We start from the raw sequence: 16,513 nt of genomic DNA, 5'->3' as shown, positions 1-16,513 counted from the left end.
CTTCCCGAGCTCCTCAATGAAATGTAATAATGCAACCAAGCTAAAAAAAAGTTTTTGACTCTAGAGAAAAGGAAAGAAGGCAAGGATATAGACTGTTGTATCTGCTTCCCTGTGCCAAACATAAGTAATTTAATGGGAAGTCAGGTATTCATGCAGATTACTCAAAATCCTAAAACTATTGAGAGACTTCATGAAACTAAACATGATATGCAATAAGTAAGTTGAATAGCAGAAAAAGCATCATACCATGAGAGAAACACACAAGTCATTTATTTATATGCACAATGGAATGAATAATTTCATATGCAGAAAAGTATGTTTTGGGAAAGGAAATGCTGTAACTAAAACGTTTGTTAAACGGGTTACGAAAAATGCAAAGTGAAATCTGTAGATGAAGATGATGGAGGAGAAAGAGAAAGTTTACAAATGGAGCAATTGTGGTCAGTCTTAAGAAATTATATGAAATGTGTCACAAAATTCTCCTTATAAAAGCTTACTTCATTAGAGCTATGGGAAATATTCCATCCATAATGACTAAAAGAGACGTATGATAATTGACTATAAAATCGAACACAAAATCCCAAACCCTTATCTGTGAAATACATATGCTTCATGGAAGGCAAGCAACATTTAACACAGAACACCAACAAATGGCAATAAAAATATTCTGCCATGTCAGAAGGCTGCATCTATGCCTGTCTGTCTAACAAATTTTAGGGAACTAATGGCCCAGCTGCACCAACAAAAAATATCTTCCACAACAGGTACAGATAAACTACGGATATTGTAATCACAACTGCAGCATGCCATCTCACAAAATAAAACTATCCATGCAGCTCATCTGTACACAATAATGGTGATAACTTTGGATTCATCAGCAACATTCTCACTAGCCTACAGCAGGAATTTAAATAAACAGACACAAGAGAGTTTGCAGAACCCTATCAGGTGAAGCAAGTCACATGACATACTCTGATGCATTAGCCATTTGGAACAGGCAACGTGGGACCAAACTGTTCTATAGAATATACTCCCTTTTCTTTTTAAAAATCAATTTAATAATGTTTTAATTAATATTGTTTATGCTACATCTAAGCATGTCACATGAAATACAGGCAAGTCACATAGTAATCATAGAACACATCAATCAATCGCAGCACTATTATTAAAGCAATCTCTGTTATTATTTGTGAAATTATATAGGCTCAATTCCAAAAGACTTGCTCTCAGTGTAAGTGATCACTTACACTAAGAGCAGGGTGAGTGCAGGTGTTCTGAAAGCAATCCCTGGTGTAAGCCTGTTTATAGACAGACCTTACACCAAAGTAAGTCACTTACACTGAGAGCAAGGCTTTTGGAATCAGGGCATACTTGCATTGACAGCAACTCTTTTGGAATCTGTCCCATAGCCTGCTTTTAAATTATTCAATTTATTAGGAATTTTACAATTAAAATTTCATCTGTATCTACTTCTTATAGGTACATAGGTGTTTACTAGGATAATGACCACAAGGGCCTTTATAAGCCTAGCCATGCATCATAAATTACTGTCAGCTGCCTGTCAGGTGCCAGGATCCACCACATAACCCACGCACTCAGGTCACTCCACAACAAGTACGAATATGACTTTGTCATTGTCCATGTTGGTGTGAACAACCTGAGACGTACCTCCCTAGACTACATGAAAAGAGAAATGGATGAGTTCTTCGATCTTGTAGCCCAGGCAGGTATGACCCTAGCCCTCAATAGCATCCTGCCATAGCCCAAAATGATACTGCAGTACAAGGACAAAATATTGACTTCAACAACTGGCTAAGCTTCTGGTGTCATTCTAAGGGGATCCAGTATCTGTCTGCCTGGGACGACATGGTTGTCAGACCAAGATGCTTTGCCAGAGATGGCCTGCACCTGTCACCCCTGGGATTACTGATACTGGCTAAGGGTCTTGCCACCCCTATAGTGCCTTTTTTAGGCAAGGTACAAATGACAAATTCACCACCATAACAGGAACAGGCAAGCAAAAACTGAGGGTAATGCTACTCAATGCTAGAATTCTAAATCTCAAAATGCACTCACTCGAGGCACTCCTTAAAATGGAGAACATTGATATCTGTGCAGTGACTGAGACCTGGTTCAAGGCTCTAGAGAGCACCCCTGCATTACCAGGCTATAACTCATACCACACTTTTCGGCCATCTTACCTGGACTAGAACACCAAAACCTGAGGTGTGCCCATATTCATTAAGGATATCCACACCTCCAGGCTAGTTGCGCAGCATAATGTATCCAAGTGCAACTAACTCTGTGCAAAACTGCAATCCAAATTGTAGGTTGGAACAGATCCACCACCATGCCCTAGGATTCCCACTCCTCTTTTCTTGATATACTAGAAAATATTAGGGTTGAACCAAGCACCCTAATAATGGGTGATTTCAACTACCCCACCATTAACTAGGAAAACTACTCATGTACCAACTCCTTCGCTCAACACTTTCTGGAATTCATAAATTCCAATGACCTGGATCAACTTATCCACACCCCCACCAAGGGCAACAATATCCTAGACCTAGTCATTACCAATATGCGTGACCGGTGTTCCAGACGTGAAGTCAGCTCTTTGTTGGCCAGATCCGACCATAAGCTAATCACCCTAGATATCTGCATCCTGCCCCCACCCACCATTAAGGAAACCATGGTAAAATATTTCTCCAAAGCCAACTTCATGCTTCTTAAGACAGAAGTGGCGAACTTCATGACACCCATGCAGATGGACAATACAGTTACGACTGCTGAATCCTACACAAATGCACTCTATAAGCACTTACATGAGTGCATGGATCATGCTATCCCTAAACAGAACCAAGACGCTATCCTCCAAAAAAAGGAAGCCAATCTGGTGGTCTCCTGCCATAAACAAACTCTACAACAGAAGGAAGAAACTGTTGCAAAAGAGAGTAAAATCTCATAAGAGGAGGAGCTCCCTGGTCAGCCTCAGTAAGAAGCTGAGATCCCTTATAAGATCCTCCAAAGCTAGTTACGAAAACAAAATCACCATTGATTCTAAGGGAAACCATAAAGCATTCTATAGCTATGTCAAGAATCTCAATGGCAACACCCAGATCTGCTCTGAGTTACAGCACAATGGCACAAAAGTTACAGAACCAACTGATATTGCCAACATCCTGGCAGATAGGTTCAGTGCCAACTTTACCTCCCTCTCCCCCCCTAAAGGGCCCATATCTATACATGAAGAATGCAGAGTCCCTGCAATCACATCTATGCAGGTAAAAGCTGCACTCGCTAAAACCAATAACACAGCATCCATGGGACCGGACAACATCCCAGGCTGCATTTTACACGAACTTCACAATGAACTGGCTCCCCACGTAAGCACCATGTCCAATCACAGTCTCACGTCGGGCTTTGTGCCCACTGAATTGTGCACAGCAACACCCACTCCACAAAGGGTGAGCCATGATTGATCCTGGGAACTATTGCCCTATTAGTCTGACAAGCCTGGTCTGCAAGGCCATGGAATGTATCATCATGGAAATCATAAACAAAGGCATTGGTAACCTCCAAACTCTGGATCCCACCCAGTTCGGGTTTGTGAAAGGCAAATCATGCCTTCTGAACCTGATTGACCTCTTTGAGGCAGTCACCAAAGCTGTAGACGAGGGTAAGGTGGTTCAGTCATCATGGAAATCATAAACAAATACATTGGTAACCTCCAAACTCTGGATCCCACCCAGTTCAGGTTTGTGAAAGGCAGATCATGCCTTCTGAACCTGATTGACCTCTTTGAGGCAGTTACTAAAGCCGTAGATGAGGGTAAGGTGGTTCAAACAGCCTATCTTGACCTCACCACGGCTTTCAACACCATCCCCCATTCTGGAATTATAGCTAAACTCACTAAACTAGGTAAAAATCCCTATGTCACAAGATGGGTTGCCAACTGGCTCATTGACAGAACCCACACTGTAAAGGTTGCAGACTCCAAATCTGACTTCAAACCAGTGACAAGTGGAGTACCACAGGGTTCAGTCCTGGGACTTCTCCTGTTTGGTATCTACTTCTCTGAAGTACAGGCTAACACAGAAGGCCTCTGGCTAATGAAGTTCACAGATGACTGCAAACAAGGAGCCATAGTCAAGTCCCCAAATGATGTGGACATCCAATAGAAGGGCCTCACTGAGACAGATGCCTGTTGTCAGAGGCATGGCCTCAAGCTTAATGCCAAAAAGTGCATTGTCACCCCCTTTGGTAAAAACTCTGTACCCATGGACTACCACATAAACTATGGTCTACTTAATGCTGAATGTGTGATAAAAGACCTTGGGACCCAGGTGGCAGTAGTCTCTCCTTTGATAATCACATTGCCACAGTAGTCAGGAAATCCTTCTATGTGGTGCACCTCATCACAAAAGGGTTCTCATCCAGGAAAAAAGAGGTCATTCATCCCCTCTACTCGGCATGCATTAGACCCATAATAGAGTACAACGCCCCTTTTGGAATGTCCCTCACAAGACATCTGCAGCAGCTAGAAAGGCCACTGAAGTACTTCACAAAGATGATTACTGGCCTCAAACAAATGCCCTACACTGACCGTCTCAAAAACCTCCAGCTTTACTCTGTAGCATATCGCCTACTCTGAGGAGATCTCTGCCTAACATATAAAGCTATATTAAACACAGAGCTATTGGACATGCTACACATAAATAAATCCCAATCCCTCCAAGCTACATGCTCTAAGGACCTAAACCTTGTCACCACACTAAACAGGACATGCTGGAGGGATAAATTCATGTCCGAAAGACTTCCTATACTCTGGAACAAGCTACCCATCTATGTCAAGCAAAGTTCCTCCTTAGCACTCTTCAAGAAAAATCTTGATGAGTGGATGGGAAATAGGAAATACACCCCAGGGATCACTTCTGTGGCTCTGCTCGACAGGGGCACAGGAAATTAACTTTCTTGGGTGGTGTAAGCCAGGGAACCTTGTTGGCTAGGCTTACTTAGGCCCTTGAGCCGATAGCCTAGTACCTACCTATGAACCTATAAAATAAATAGCAGGCGTCCAAGTATATATCCTTGGGGTACACCAACAGAGACTGGTAGCAAGGAGGATAATTTATTTTCCCATTTGGTAGACTGTTGCCGGTTGGAAAGGTAGCTATAAAACCAGTTGAAGGATGTTAGGCTGAGGTTATAATCAGAAAGTTTATTTAGAAGAATTTGGTTAGAAATGGTATCAAAATTATGCATTTCTTGGCATTTAGTTTTAGTCTATGGCTCTGACACCAGTTGTTTGTCTGTGTCAGCCCCTCCTGAAGAACATTTGTGTCAGTGTAAGACTCAGTGACAGCTCCTAATTTGCAATCGTCTGCAAATTTAGTCAGACAGAGACCATTGACATTAGTCTTGACTTATGTGAAGTAAATGTTGAAAAGGAGCGGCCCAAGGACTGATCCCTGAGGGACTCCACTTGTGACTGGCCTCTTTGTAGAGGTGGACTCCTTAATTCTAATGTCCTGGGTCCTCTGTGTGAGTCAGTTGCCTATCCTCTGGGTGACATATGGGTTTGTACCATACCTCTTCAGTTTGTCAATAATTCCCAAGTGGGGTACTGTGTCAAATGGCTTGGCCAGGTCAAGGTAGGCAGTGTGAATGATTTTGCCCTCATCCACTGCTTTGGTGACCTTCTCAAAGAAGTCCACTAGGTTGTGTTGGCATGATCTGCCATTGACAAAACCAAACTAGGTTGGGTCCAGTGCTGCAGGTTTACTGTATTTCTATTGATCATCTCCATGATAATTGTTTCCATGGCTTTGCATATAAGACTAGTGAGACTTATGGGTCTGTAGTTTCCAGGGTCTGTAGATGGCACACCTTTTTACCGATGGATGACTGTTGCCTTTCTCCATTCATGAGGCATGAAGCCTGTTTGGAGGCTACAGTTAAATAATAATTCCAGAGGCCCTGATTGGTCATGTTTCATGCTATTTAGAAGGCATCTTTGAATATTGTATGGGCCCATTGATGCAGTGCTCTTGGTCTTAGAGAAAGCATTAAGGACCAACGTGTTCCCTAGTGATAGCAGGTTGAGTTATATTTGATGATATTTTCTGAGGGAAGGTTGAGGGGGAGAGAGGAGTAAACCTGGAGCTGAATTTATCAGCCAGGAGATTTGCTATATCTTCTGGCTCAGTATAGGTGGGCCCATTTACAATGAGCTCTGCATACAATTGTGTATTGTCTTTGAGATTGCAGACATAGCTAAAGAATGCTTGGTGGTTGTCCTTGGCCTGGGAGGCCAAACTTACCTCAGCTTTGGCTCTGGTAGAGTTTATTTGTCCTCTGAGTGGTTTATTTAGTTTGATGAGAGTGCTTTTATCCTGCTCGGTACTGCACCTCCTAATTTTTGCCATGATTTTCTTCCTTCTTAGTTTTATTGTATAATAGTTTTACTGGCCATTTTGGGTCAATTCCAAAACTCCTTCATCTTCCTCTCTTAAAACCTGGTTGACTCATGGTTTTGGCGTCTTTTCAGGCTTGTTGGCTGTTTGTGAAGCACCCACCAAGAGGAGAAAACGCTGAGAGAAGAAAGGAGCCACTTTTGAGACTTTAAGTATTTTTCCTCTGTTTATTTGCTAAGTTTTTCTGCATAGCCGCCTATTTTGAGCATTTTCTGGCTTGTTAAATTTGATTTCTGCATTAGTAACTGTATTTAGAGCACAACCTAGAGCTGTTTACTGAATTTCCTGTTTGCACTTATTTTCAAAATTGTTTTTTTCTCAAAACTTGCATTTTATCTGTCTTTGGCCATGCACTCTTGTGTGGGGTCATTTACTGCACTGTTATAACTTGTTGATACTTGTTAACCTCTGCTATCTCTGAAAAAACAAAAACAAAAAAATCTTGCTTTTTTCCCACTTTTCTGAGATTTAAAAAAGTTCAATTACAGGCTTGCTGTTCTTGAACTGTTTGTAAGTTTCTGTGAGGCCATTTTTTGCTTGGGCTAAAGGAAAGTCTCTCTGTTGATCAGTGGCAGTGAAAAACATTGAGCAGCCTGCCTGCCCCTGTGGGAGTGGTTACTGACTTGAAACTGTAGTTTTATTGGCCATTTTGGGTCAATTCCAAAACTCCTTCATCTTCCTCTCTTAAAACCCTCTTTTGCGCAGTTTTGCGCGTTTTTGTGTATAGCGCAACAGCGGCCAGCGCCGCCTAATTGGGTTTAAACTATTCCTGGCTCCACAAAGTCTGCTCTTCACTTTTTCCCTTTGAACTGCTCTATCTCTCAATTTAAACACCATATTCTCATTCTAAGGCCCTTCACTGGTCCAATTAAGTAATCCTACAAGTTAGCACTATTAAACCATAAGCACTACTTTCTCTTATACTCTTTACGATTACCCTGTCCTCTATTGGTCCATCTTAAATTCAGTTTCCCTGTTACTCTAGCATGTCCAAAGGTCAGTCAATGGTTTCCTCTCCAGTCCAGCTGGTGAATCTTGGAATTTTGAGGCAATGTTACAACTGTCTCATGTACACGGACAACCCTCTCCTCCTCCAAACTGGTTCAAATATATGTGAGAGAAGCAACTATTTAGCCAAACTGGAGGCTGAGCTCTCTCATCTCAAAACTGGTGTAACCAGTCAGGAGGAGAAGGTAACCTCACACAACACAATTCCGGTATCACATAGTCCCACCACATCAGCGAACCAAACTCATAAATACACAAAAACATACTCATAGGCACTAAATAAAAATCTACCTAAGCAACAGAGACCTCCAAAGCAGACATCCAAGCAAACGCTACCTCAAAACAAAACACACACAACACATAACCCACAAAGTCAGTGTGCCAAGCAGCCACAGCCCTTAAGGCTGAATAACACACCTGATACTCTTGTTATAGGTGACTCTATTGTCAGACACACTGACGTCCCGCTCACCAGGCTGAATAAAGAGAAGGTCACGGTGAGCTGCCTGTCAGGTGCTAGGATCCAACACATAACACAAGCACTCAGGTCACTCCAAAGCAAATACAAATATGACTCAGTCATTGTACATGCTGGTGTGAATGACCTGAGACGTACCTCCCTGGACTACATGAAAAGAGACATAGAGGAGCTCTCTGATCATGTAGCCCAGGCTGGTATGACCCTGACCTTGAGCAGCATCTTACCCTCACCTACAATGATGCCACAGTACAAAGACAAAATGATCGATTTTAACAATTGGCTAAAATTTTGGTCTCATTCAAAGGGGATCCAGTGTCTGTCAGCCTGGGATGATATGCTCGACAAGCCACGTTGCTTCGCTAGGGACGGCTTGCACCTGTCACCACTGGGCTTTCGAATATTGGCAAAGGCTCTTGCCACCCCCATAGTGCCTTTTTTAGGCAAGGCCCAAAAGTCAAACCCACCCCCATAGACAGCACAAGGAACAAGAAACTAAGGGTAATGCTGCTAAACGCCAGAAGTCTTAACCTCAAGATGCACGCACTCGAAGCTCTCCTCAGTATGGAGAACATTGATATCTGTGCAGTGACAGAAACCTGGTTCAAGGCTCCAGAGAGCACCCCAGCACTACCAGGCTATACCTCGTATCATGCTTTTCGGCCCCAAAACCCAGACCGAACCACAAAAGGAGGGGGAGTTTCCATATTTATCAAGGATATCCACACCTCCAGGTTAGTGGCATTGCAAGAAGTATCAGAGACCATCCATGTGCAACTAACAGTGGGCAAGACTGCTTTTCAGTTTATAGCATCCTACAGACCACCCTCTCAAAGTCAGGAATCCCATTTGGCCTTCCTGAAAAAATTGGAGAACATGAAGATCTCTCCGAACACCATTATATTGGGCAACTTCAACTACCCAAACATTGACTGGGAGCACTACTCAAGCCCCAGCACCTTAGCCCAAAGATTCCTGGAAATTATAAACTCAAATGCTATGGAACAACTTGTCACCACTCCCACAAGAGGGGACAACATACTAGACCTGATCATTACCAACACGGGGACTCTATGCTCCACACCAGAAGTATATCCCTCATTGGTAAGATCAGACCATAAATTAATTTCACTGGATGTCCACATCCCGACCCCACCCCAGCCCAGAAAACCACAGTGAAAAACTTCTCAAAAGTGAACTTCTCACTTCTCAAAACCGAAGTGGAATCCTTCAAGGCCCCAGGGCCAGTGGAAACTACAGCCCAAACTGCAGAATCCTATATAAATGCATTCTACGGACATCTCCAGGAATGCATGGATCATGCTATCCCAAACAAAACCAAGACCCAATCATCCAAAGGTAGGCGTCCAGTCTGGTGGACCCCTGCCATAAATAAACTGTACAACAGAAGGAGGAAGCTACTACATGATAGAGCAAAATTCCTAATAGGGAAGGCATCTCTGATCAGTACTAGCAAAAAATTACAATCCCTCATAAAATCCTCCAAGGCCAGCTTCGAGAGAAAAATTGCACAGGACACCAAAGACAATCATAAGGCTTTTTCAGTTATGTTAGAACCCTGGGATGCAACTCCCAGACTTGTTCTGAGTTGATTCTAAATGACAAAAATACACTGAACCCACAGACATCGCCAATATCCTGGCAGACAGGTTCAGTGCAAACTTTCCCCCTCCCCCAAAAGAGTAAGTATCTATCCCGGCAGAGGGCTGCCTCCCAAACATCTCAGATGCTCAGGTGAAGGCTGCCCTCTCCAAAGCAAAAAACACTGCTTCCATGGGAACAGATGGCATCCCAGGTTGCGTCCTACATGAACTACAAGAGGAACTAATCCCTCAAATAAAACAGCTATACAATCTCAGCCTTACTACAGGATATGTGCCCACAGAATGGTGTACAGCAACAGTGGTCCCACTCCACAAAGGTGGAGCCTCTACGGACCCTGGAAACTATCGCCCCATAAGCCTGACTAGCTTAGTCTGCAAGGCTATGGAGAGGATCATCATGGAGCTCATAAACAAAGACATTGGGGACCTACAGACACTAGATCCTACCCAGTTCGGCTTTGTCAAGGGCAGATCCTGCCTTTTGAACCTGGTTGACTTCTTTGAAACAGTCACCAAAGCCATAGATGAAGGGAAGGTAGTCCACACAGCCTATCTGAACTTTGCAAAGGCATTTGACACAATACCCCACTCGGGCATCATAGATAAGCTATCCAGCTTAAATATAAACCCCTATGTCACAAGATGGGTCGCAAACTGGCTCAAAGACAGAACCCACAGAGTGAGAGTTGCTGGAGCCATGTCAGACTCAAAACCGGTCACAAGTGGCATCCCACAGGGTTCTGTCCTGGGACCACTCTTATTCGGTATATACTTTTCCGAGGTACAGGCAAACGTGGGAGGACTATGGCTCACCAAGTTCGTAGACGACTGAAAACTGGGTGCCATAATCAACTCTCCAGCTGACACAAATATCCTTCAAAAAGGTCTCACAGAGACAGATAACTGGTGCCAGCGCCATGGTTTAAAGCTAAATGCCAAAATATGTATAGTCATACCCTTTGGCAAAAACAATGTGCCCACAAATTACCACATAGACGGAAACCCATTAAGTACAGAGAAAGTTATTAGGAACCTGGGGACCCAAGTTGATAGCAATCTCTCCTTTGAAAACCACATTGCCAAAGTGGTTAGGAAGACCTTCTACATAGCCCACCTCATCACAAAGGGTTTCACATCTAGATCAAGAGAGGTAATCGTGCCCCTTTATTCATCCCTCATCAGGCCCATCATAGAATACAATGCCCCTTTTGGGATGTACCTTACCCGACACCTGCAGCAATTAGAAAGACCCCAAAAGTATCTCACCAAGAGGATCAAGGGTCTCAAACAGATGCCATATGCTGCTCGGTTAAAAAAACTCCAGCTCTACTCAGTTGCATACCGCCTACTTCGAGGCGATCTATGCCTGACATACAAAGCTATGTCAAATCCAGAATTAATGAACATGCTCCACCTCAGTACATCTAAATCCCTTAGAGCCACATGCTCGAGGGACTTGAACCTCAGCACAGAAATAAATAGAACTTGCTGGAGGGACAGGTTCATAACCCAGAGGCTCCCTTCGCTCTGGAATAGAATTCCAGTTCATGTGAGGCAGAGCACCTCACTGAATCTATTCAAGAAGAATCTCGATAAGTGGATGGGGGATCGTAGGTTTGTCCCAGGGATTACTCCCGTGTCACTATTAGACAGAGGCACAGTAAACTAAACCTTAAAAAGGGCACAGTATACTCAAATCAAGGGGTGGCGTAAGCCATACAGAATCGGGCTAGGCTTATAATTGCCCCAGGGCAGATAGCCTAGTATGAACCTATGAACCTATTCTGTTATACAGTGTGTTGATTTTGTGATTCCACCATGGTGGCTTGTTTTTTGAGTTAGTTCTGCACTGCTTCCTGGTGGGTACAGCCACATCAATGCGGTTATTACCATGCTTCTACAGGGTTTCTATGAACAGTTCTGCATAGGCAGTAGTGTTCTCAGGGTTCATGGAGGCTTAAAATGTTGCCATGTTCTCACTTAATAGCAGAAGGTTAGCCTTAGAATAGTTTCTGAATATTCCAGGTTTAGCTGGGTGTCCATGGTTTATTTTTATTTCAAATTAGACTATTTTGTCAGGGAAGGCATTACAGTAGGGGGTGTTCAGCATTCTCCCATATTAGTGAGGACCAGATCCAGTATGGTTGCACCCCTGTTTGGTGTATTGACTATCTGGTTCAGGGAGTTTGTGTTTACAAAATCCAGGAATCTCTGTGCATGTACAGTTGTTGTATAGGATTCCCAGTTAATAGTGGGGTAATTAAAGTCACCCATGAATATGGTGTTGGGTTGAATGGTTAGCATTTCTAGTAAGTTTAAATACATGGTATGGGTTTCCTGGGTCATAGAGGAGGACCTAAAGCTTGCAAGGAAGTGGTATACTGGTGCTTTTGACCTGCAGATGCAACATACACAAAATGATAACTTTTGTAGCCCTTGTTTCCAGTGTTCTGTCCATGCTGTTTCTGATTTTATTTCTTTATTCCAATTATTTTCATTGTTCTTCATTATTGCAATTTATCATTAATTTATCATTTTGCATATGTTCATAGTTTCATATTGGGCTGCTGATCAAGTGCACCATTTCTAACCTAACAAACAATCATACTCATTTATCAAAACATAAATTAATACCAGGCCTCAAACTAATTATGCAATTCCATAAGGGCTAGAGAGGCCACACCAGATGTACCATTATGACTACCCATCCATTCATTCAGATTATGCTTAAAAAAGTTCATGTGCTTAACCACTAAGGGGAGTGTGCTCCATAAAAGAGGTACTGTATGTGAAAGATATCGATCACATCAACAAGCGTGATTTATGTTTTTCTGAAAATGTAGGTGTATTCAATGAATGTTTAGGGCAGCATTAGTTTTGTGGATGTGTAGGAGGTAACAAAAGACTGGATCTTTCAAGACACTGTAGGCCAGGCAGAGATTACCTCACAACAATTGTTAGGAAATGGGAGAGTGAGATCACCATTAAGGCAGCTAGGGTAACACAGAGAAGGCACCCCCTGACGTTTTGGTAAGGAAATGTTGTGGTCTCTAGAGCTGGGTCATATTTATTGATATTTGATTACTGGGAAAGTCGGACTGGGTAGGATCCCATTTTCAGTGAAGGTCCAGGAAGAAAAGCATCCCTGTCTTACAAAACATTTATCCCTGTCTTACAAAACCTTTTAATAACAGTAATTGTTACAGCCTTTAAAAATAATACAAAAATCAACTACTGTTTAAATAATTACATCAGATTAGATATAATATGAAAACATTGGTTAAAAGAGATACAAGTTATGTGACAATGATTTAATATTTCAAGAAATTGTAGCCAGCGTATACAGAAATTAAGGGTAAGTTAGTAGAATACAAACAAACTGCAAAATGAAGTGAGAGAAAAGCAGGCTTATGACATATTTACAGAGAAAGTCAGGAGAGAGAGAAATTAATAGAAGTAAGGAAGTGAGTGAAGAAGAGACAAGAAAGACAGGATATGCATAGGTACTAGTTCACATTTAGGGATATAAGTTATCAAGGTGTTAAGCAAGAACAGAGCCAGCTTTTGGCTAGGAAGTCTTTCAGAATGGTTTTTAAGGATGGGAGGGAGGGTATTGACCTGATGGATACAGGTAAGGAGTTCCAGGCCTCAGCAACATGTTATAAGTACAGACAATGCCAGGCAGGTTTGATATATTTGTAGTCAGAAAGGAGATTTAGTCATTGGATCATAATAACTGAGTGGGAACATGGTTGTGTAGAATGGTATTTAAGCAGGTGGATGCTGGATGATGTTATAGGTGGTAACTGTGTATACATTAGCTGATGGGGTAGTTCTAACCAATTTAGGTGTTTTAGTGCTAAACAGTGATGGGTTCTGAAAGGGGGTTTTGCTGCAGATTTAGCAACTTTGCTATAACGTTTTTCAAGTTTTGATTTTTGTGATGCTTGGAGGTTAGTAAGGATGGCAGCAACATAAAGAGGTGTCTAGATTAGATAAGTAGTAGCAACTGTAGCTTTAGTTGTGTTTGTCTGAACGTTTTTCACTTCAAAAAGCATCTCTAGGTTCTGGTGATTTTTTTATGCAACTTTGTATATGTAGGTCAAATTTAAGATTATCATCCACTATCATCCCTAACGATTTGTTAAGAGAAGTAACTTCAATGGTTGTTTTTCTTGAGAGAGGAATTTGGGGAAAAATAAATCTTTTTTTTAGGGTTGATCATGAGTTGTGAGTTACAAAGCCATATTTCAGTGGCTATTAAAGCTTCCTGAGTAACTTTTTCGATGCTTGCTATGTTGCTAGATGTGCAGATGACTGCTGAGTCATCTGAGTACTGTATTAGAGAGGCCTGTTGTGTGGCTGTGTGGAGGATATTTGTGAGAATGTCAGAGGAGTGGACCAAGGCTAGAGCCTTGTAGTACAGTGGTGGTGACTGGGAGGTATGGAGATAGGGTGGAGTATAATTTTACTGACAGATACCTTTTGGGCAGGTAGCTTTTGTACCATAGAATGGTGGGATGACACAGACCTAATGAGGACATTTGAAGTAGAAGTTTGCTGTGACAAACTGTGTTGAAGGCTTTAGACAAGTCTAGAAATAAGGAGGAGACCAGTTTGCCATTATCTCTGGTTTTATTGACAATATCTATATAGGTTAGAAGTGTAGAGTTAGTACAATAGGAAGGAAGAAAGCTATATTGTATGGGGGATAGGAGTTCTTCCTGCAGGAGATAGTTCAGCAACTGTTTTTAAATACATTTTTCAAATATTTTGGAGAGGGGGGATAAGATTGCTATAGGTCTAAATTTAGTAATGTCTGATTAAGTTCCTCTGTGCAGAGAGACTTTTTATTTTATTTTACATTTGTTGACCGGGCTAGTCCAGCTGGATACATGTCCTTTTTGAGTAGAGGCCCGGGGAGAGAAGCTCCAAGACATGGTCAAAATACAATAGTACAAGTTCAAACAACACAGAAAAAATATCAGATATACTAATAAAAATAGCAACTTTCAAAAGAAAATAAAAATCACCAACAATGGTATCAAGTAATTAATGGTACAGAGTTTGTAACAGGATATGTTATTGAGGACAAAAATCATAAAACAGTGAAATTTCAGGTATGGAGACATAATTCAGGTTAAGTCAGAGGTAAACAAAGGAAGTTAGGTGAGTACTAATGTAGCAAAGGAGTTACTTAAGAAAAGAATGTAAAAAGAGGATATAAAAAAAATGAAAGAAAGGTAGTTAAGAAAAATATGATAAGATGGAAAAAAGTAGCAGTGGATAGTAAGCACTGAATAGGTTAGTCAAATTAGTAGAGGTAGATGACTAGTCTTGGTTTCTCCAAGTCTTTTGGGTTTCTAATACCATGACAGGAATGGACCCCATTCCTAAGTCAAAGTACAATTAAAGTTCAAGAAATTAGTATGATTTCAATCTTTGATGTCAGCTAGATAGAAGTGCTCATCGCAGCACCCGCAATGTGCCCAGTAATGACTCCTGCAATTCATACGAGTTTACATGTATTGGTAACATATCTAAATACAGCTGTAGATTTTTTTTATAAGACCCATTGCTTCTACTACTATTGGAACTGTCTAGGTATCTTTCTTCCACATTGCTCTTGTTTCTGCCTGCAAATCCTGATATTTTATGACTGTGTCTCTCTGTACACAAGACACTGTAGTCACTAGCTGTGGCAACTTTAATGATCAATGCTACTTTTGTCTTCTTATGAACCACTATATCTGGTTTATTAGCATCTATCTTTTGAACTGTTGGTAATGGGTGATCCATTCCCATGTGATGTAGACTTCATCATTTTCTATGATGCTTTGTGGCTCATGTTTCCAGTGTTTTCAGCCACTTCACTACCATAATGTTTGCACAATCCGCAGTGCAACACTCTTGCCACATTATTATGCCTTTCAGCATACAATCCTTCTGCCATTAGTATATCACAGCCAGCAACAAGGTGTGCAACTGTTTCCAATTCTGTTTTACAAAACCCATATTTGTCTGTTTCTCCCACATGTTTAATGGACTTTATTTTATTTTTTTATTTTACATTTGTTTACTGGGGAGGTCCGACTGGACAGATCTGTCCATTTTCAGCAAAGGCCCAGGGAGAAAAGCTCCAGAAACAATTATTAACATACTATACACAAGATATTTACATGAGCATTGTGGTTTACGCATACAGTTATAAAATATAGCAGATAACATATGATTGCATAACATGTTTACAAAAGCATAGTGGTTTAGACATACAGTTAAAAGTATAGCAGGAAGTAACATGAGATTGTTGTTCATACAGTATGTTTAGTAGAGATAATCTTGAAGATGTAATAAAGATGAGAAGAAAAAAAAACTAAAAATTGACATTTTAAGGGAAAGCTATTTAACTTAGTCTAGGGGAGAGTTAGTGGGTGTAGATGGGACAGAGGGGAGTAAGTGTCCGTGAGTTGGTAAGCAGTGTGTGATAATAAATATAGTGCACCTGTGGGAGTTTTAAAGAGGAGGTTGGAATTTGTAAACCAATATGTATGTAGCCCACTATCTTGGGCCACCAATATTAATCTTTCTCTTGGTTTGAATTTGCCTCTCCTTAACCATTCCTGCATTCAGTCTTGATCAACACGAGGTTCTTCCAGAAGTTTTCTTTACTTGCAACTATATTTATGCTTTTTCCACGTTTCTGGCCTTCTCATCTGGTCCTTCACCTTGTATTCTTTTTTTGTTTTTTTGGCACATTCAGTTGCTGCCTGATTTTTATCCACTTCTAGTTTGAGTTCCATTCCTGTTTGCTTCTGCTAGATTAAGCAGAGAAGTCATCTTACATTTATTCTCATGTTTCAAAACTTTCACTATTTTTGGGTCCTATGAGGTCAGCAGATGTGTGCCTTTCCACGATTGCAGATCTA

This window comes from Protopterus annectens, chromosome 15.part0 (genome assembly GCF_019279795.1).
Source record: "Protopterus annectens isolate FY-2018-M chromosome 15.part0, PAN1.0, whole genome shotgun sequence".
NCBI classification, from domain to species: Eukaryota; Metazoa; Chordata; order Ceratodontiformes; family Protopteridae; genus Protopterus; species Protopterus annectens.
The sequence above is the reverse complement of the archived record's forward strand: the minus strand, read 5'-3'. Positions refer to the sequence as shown.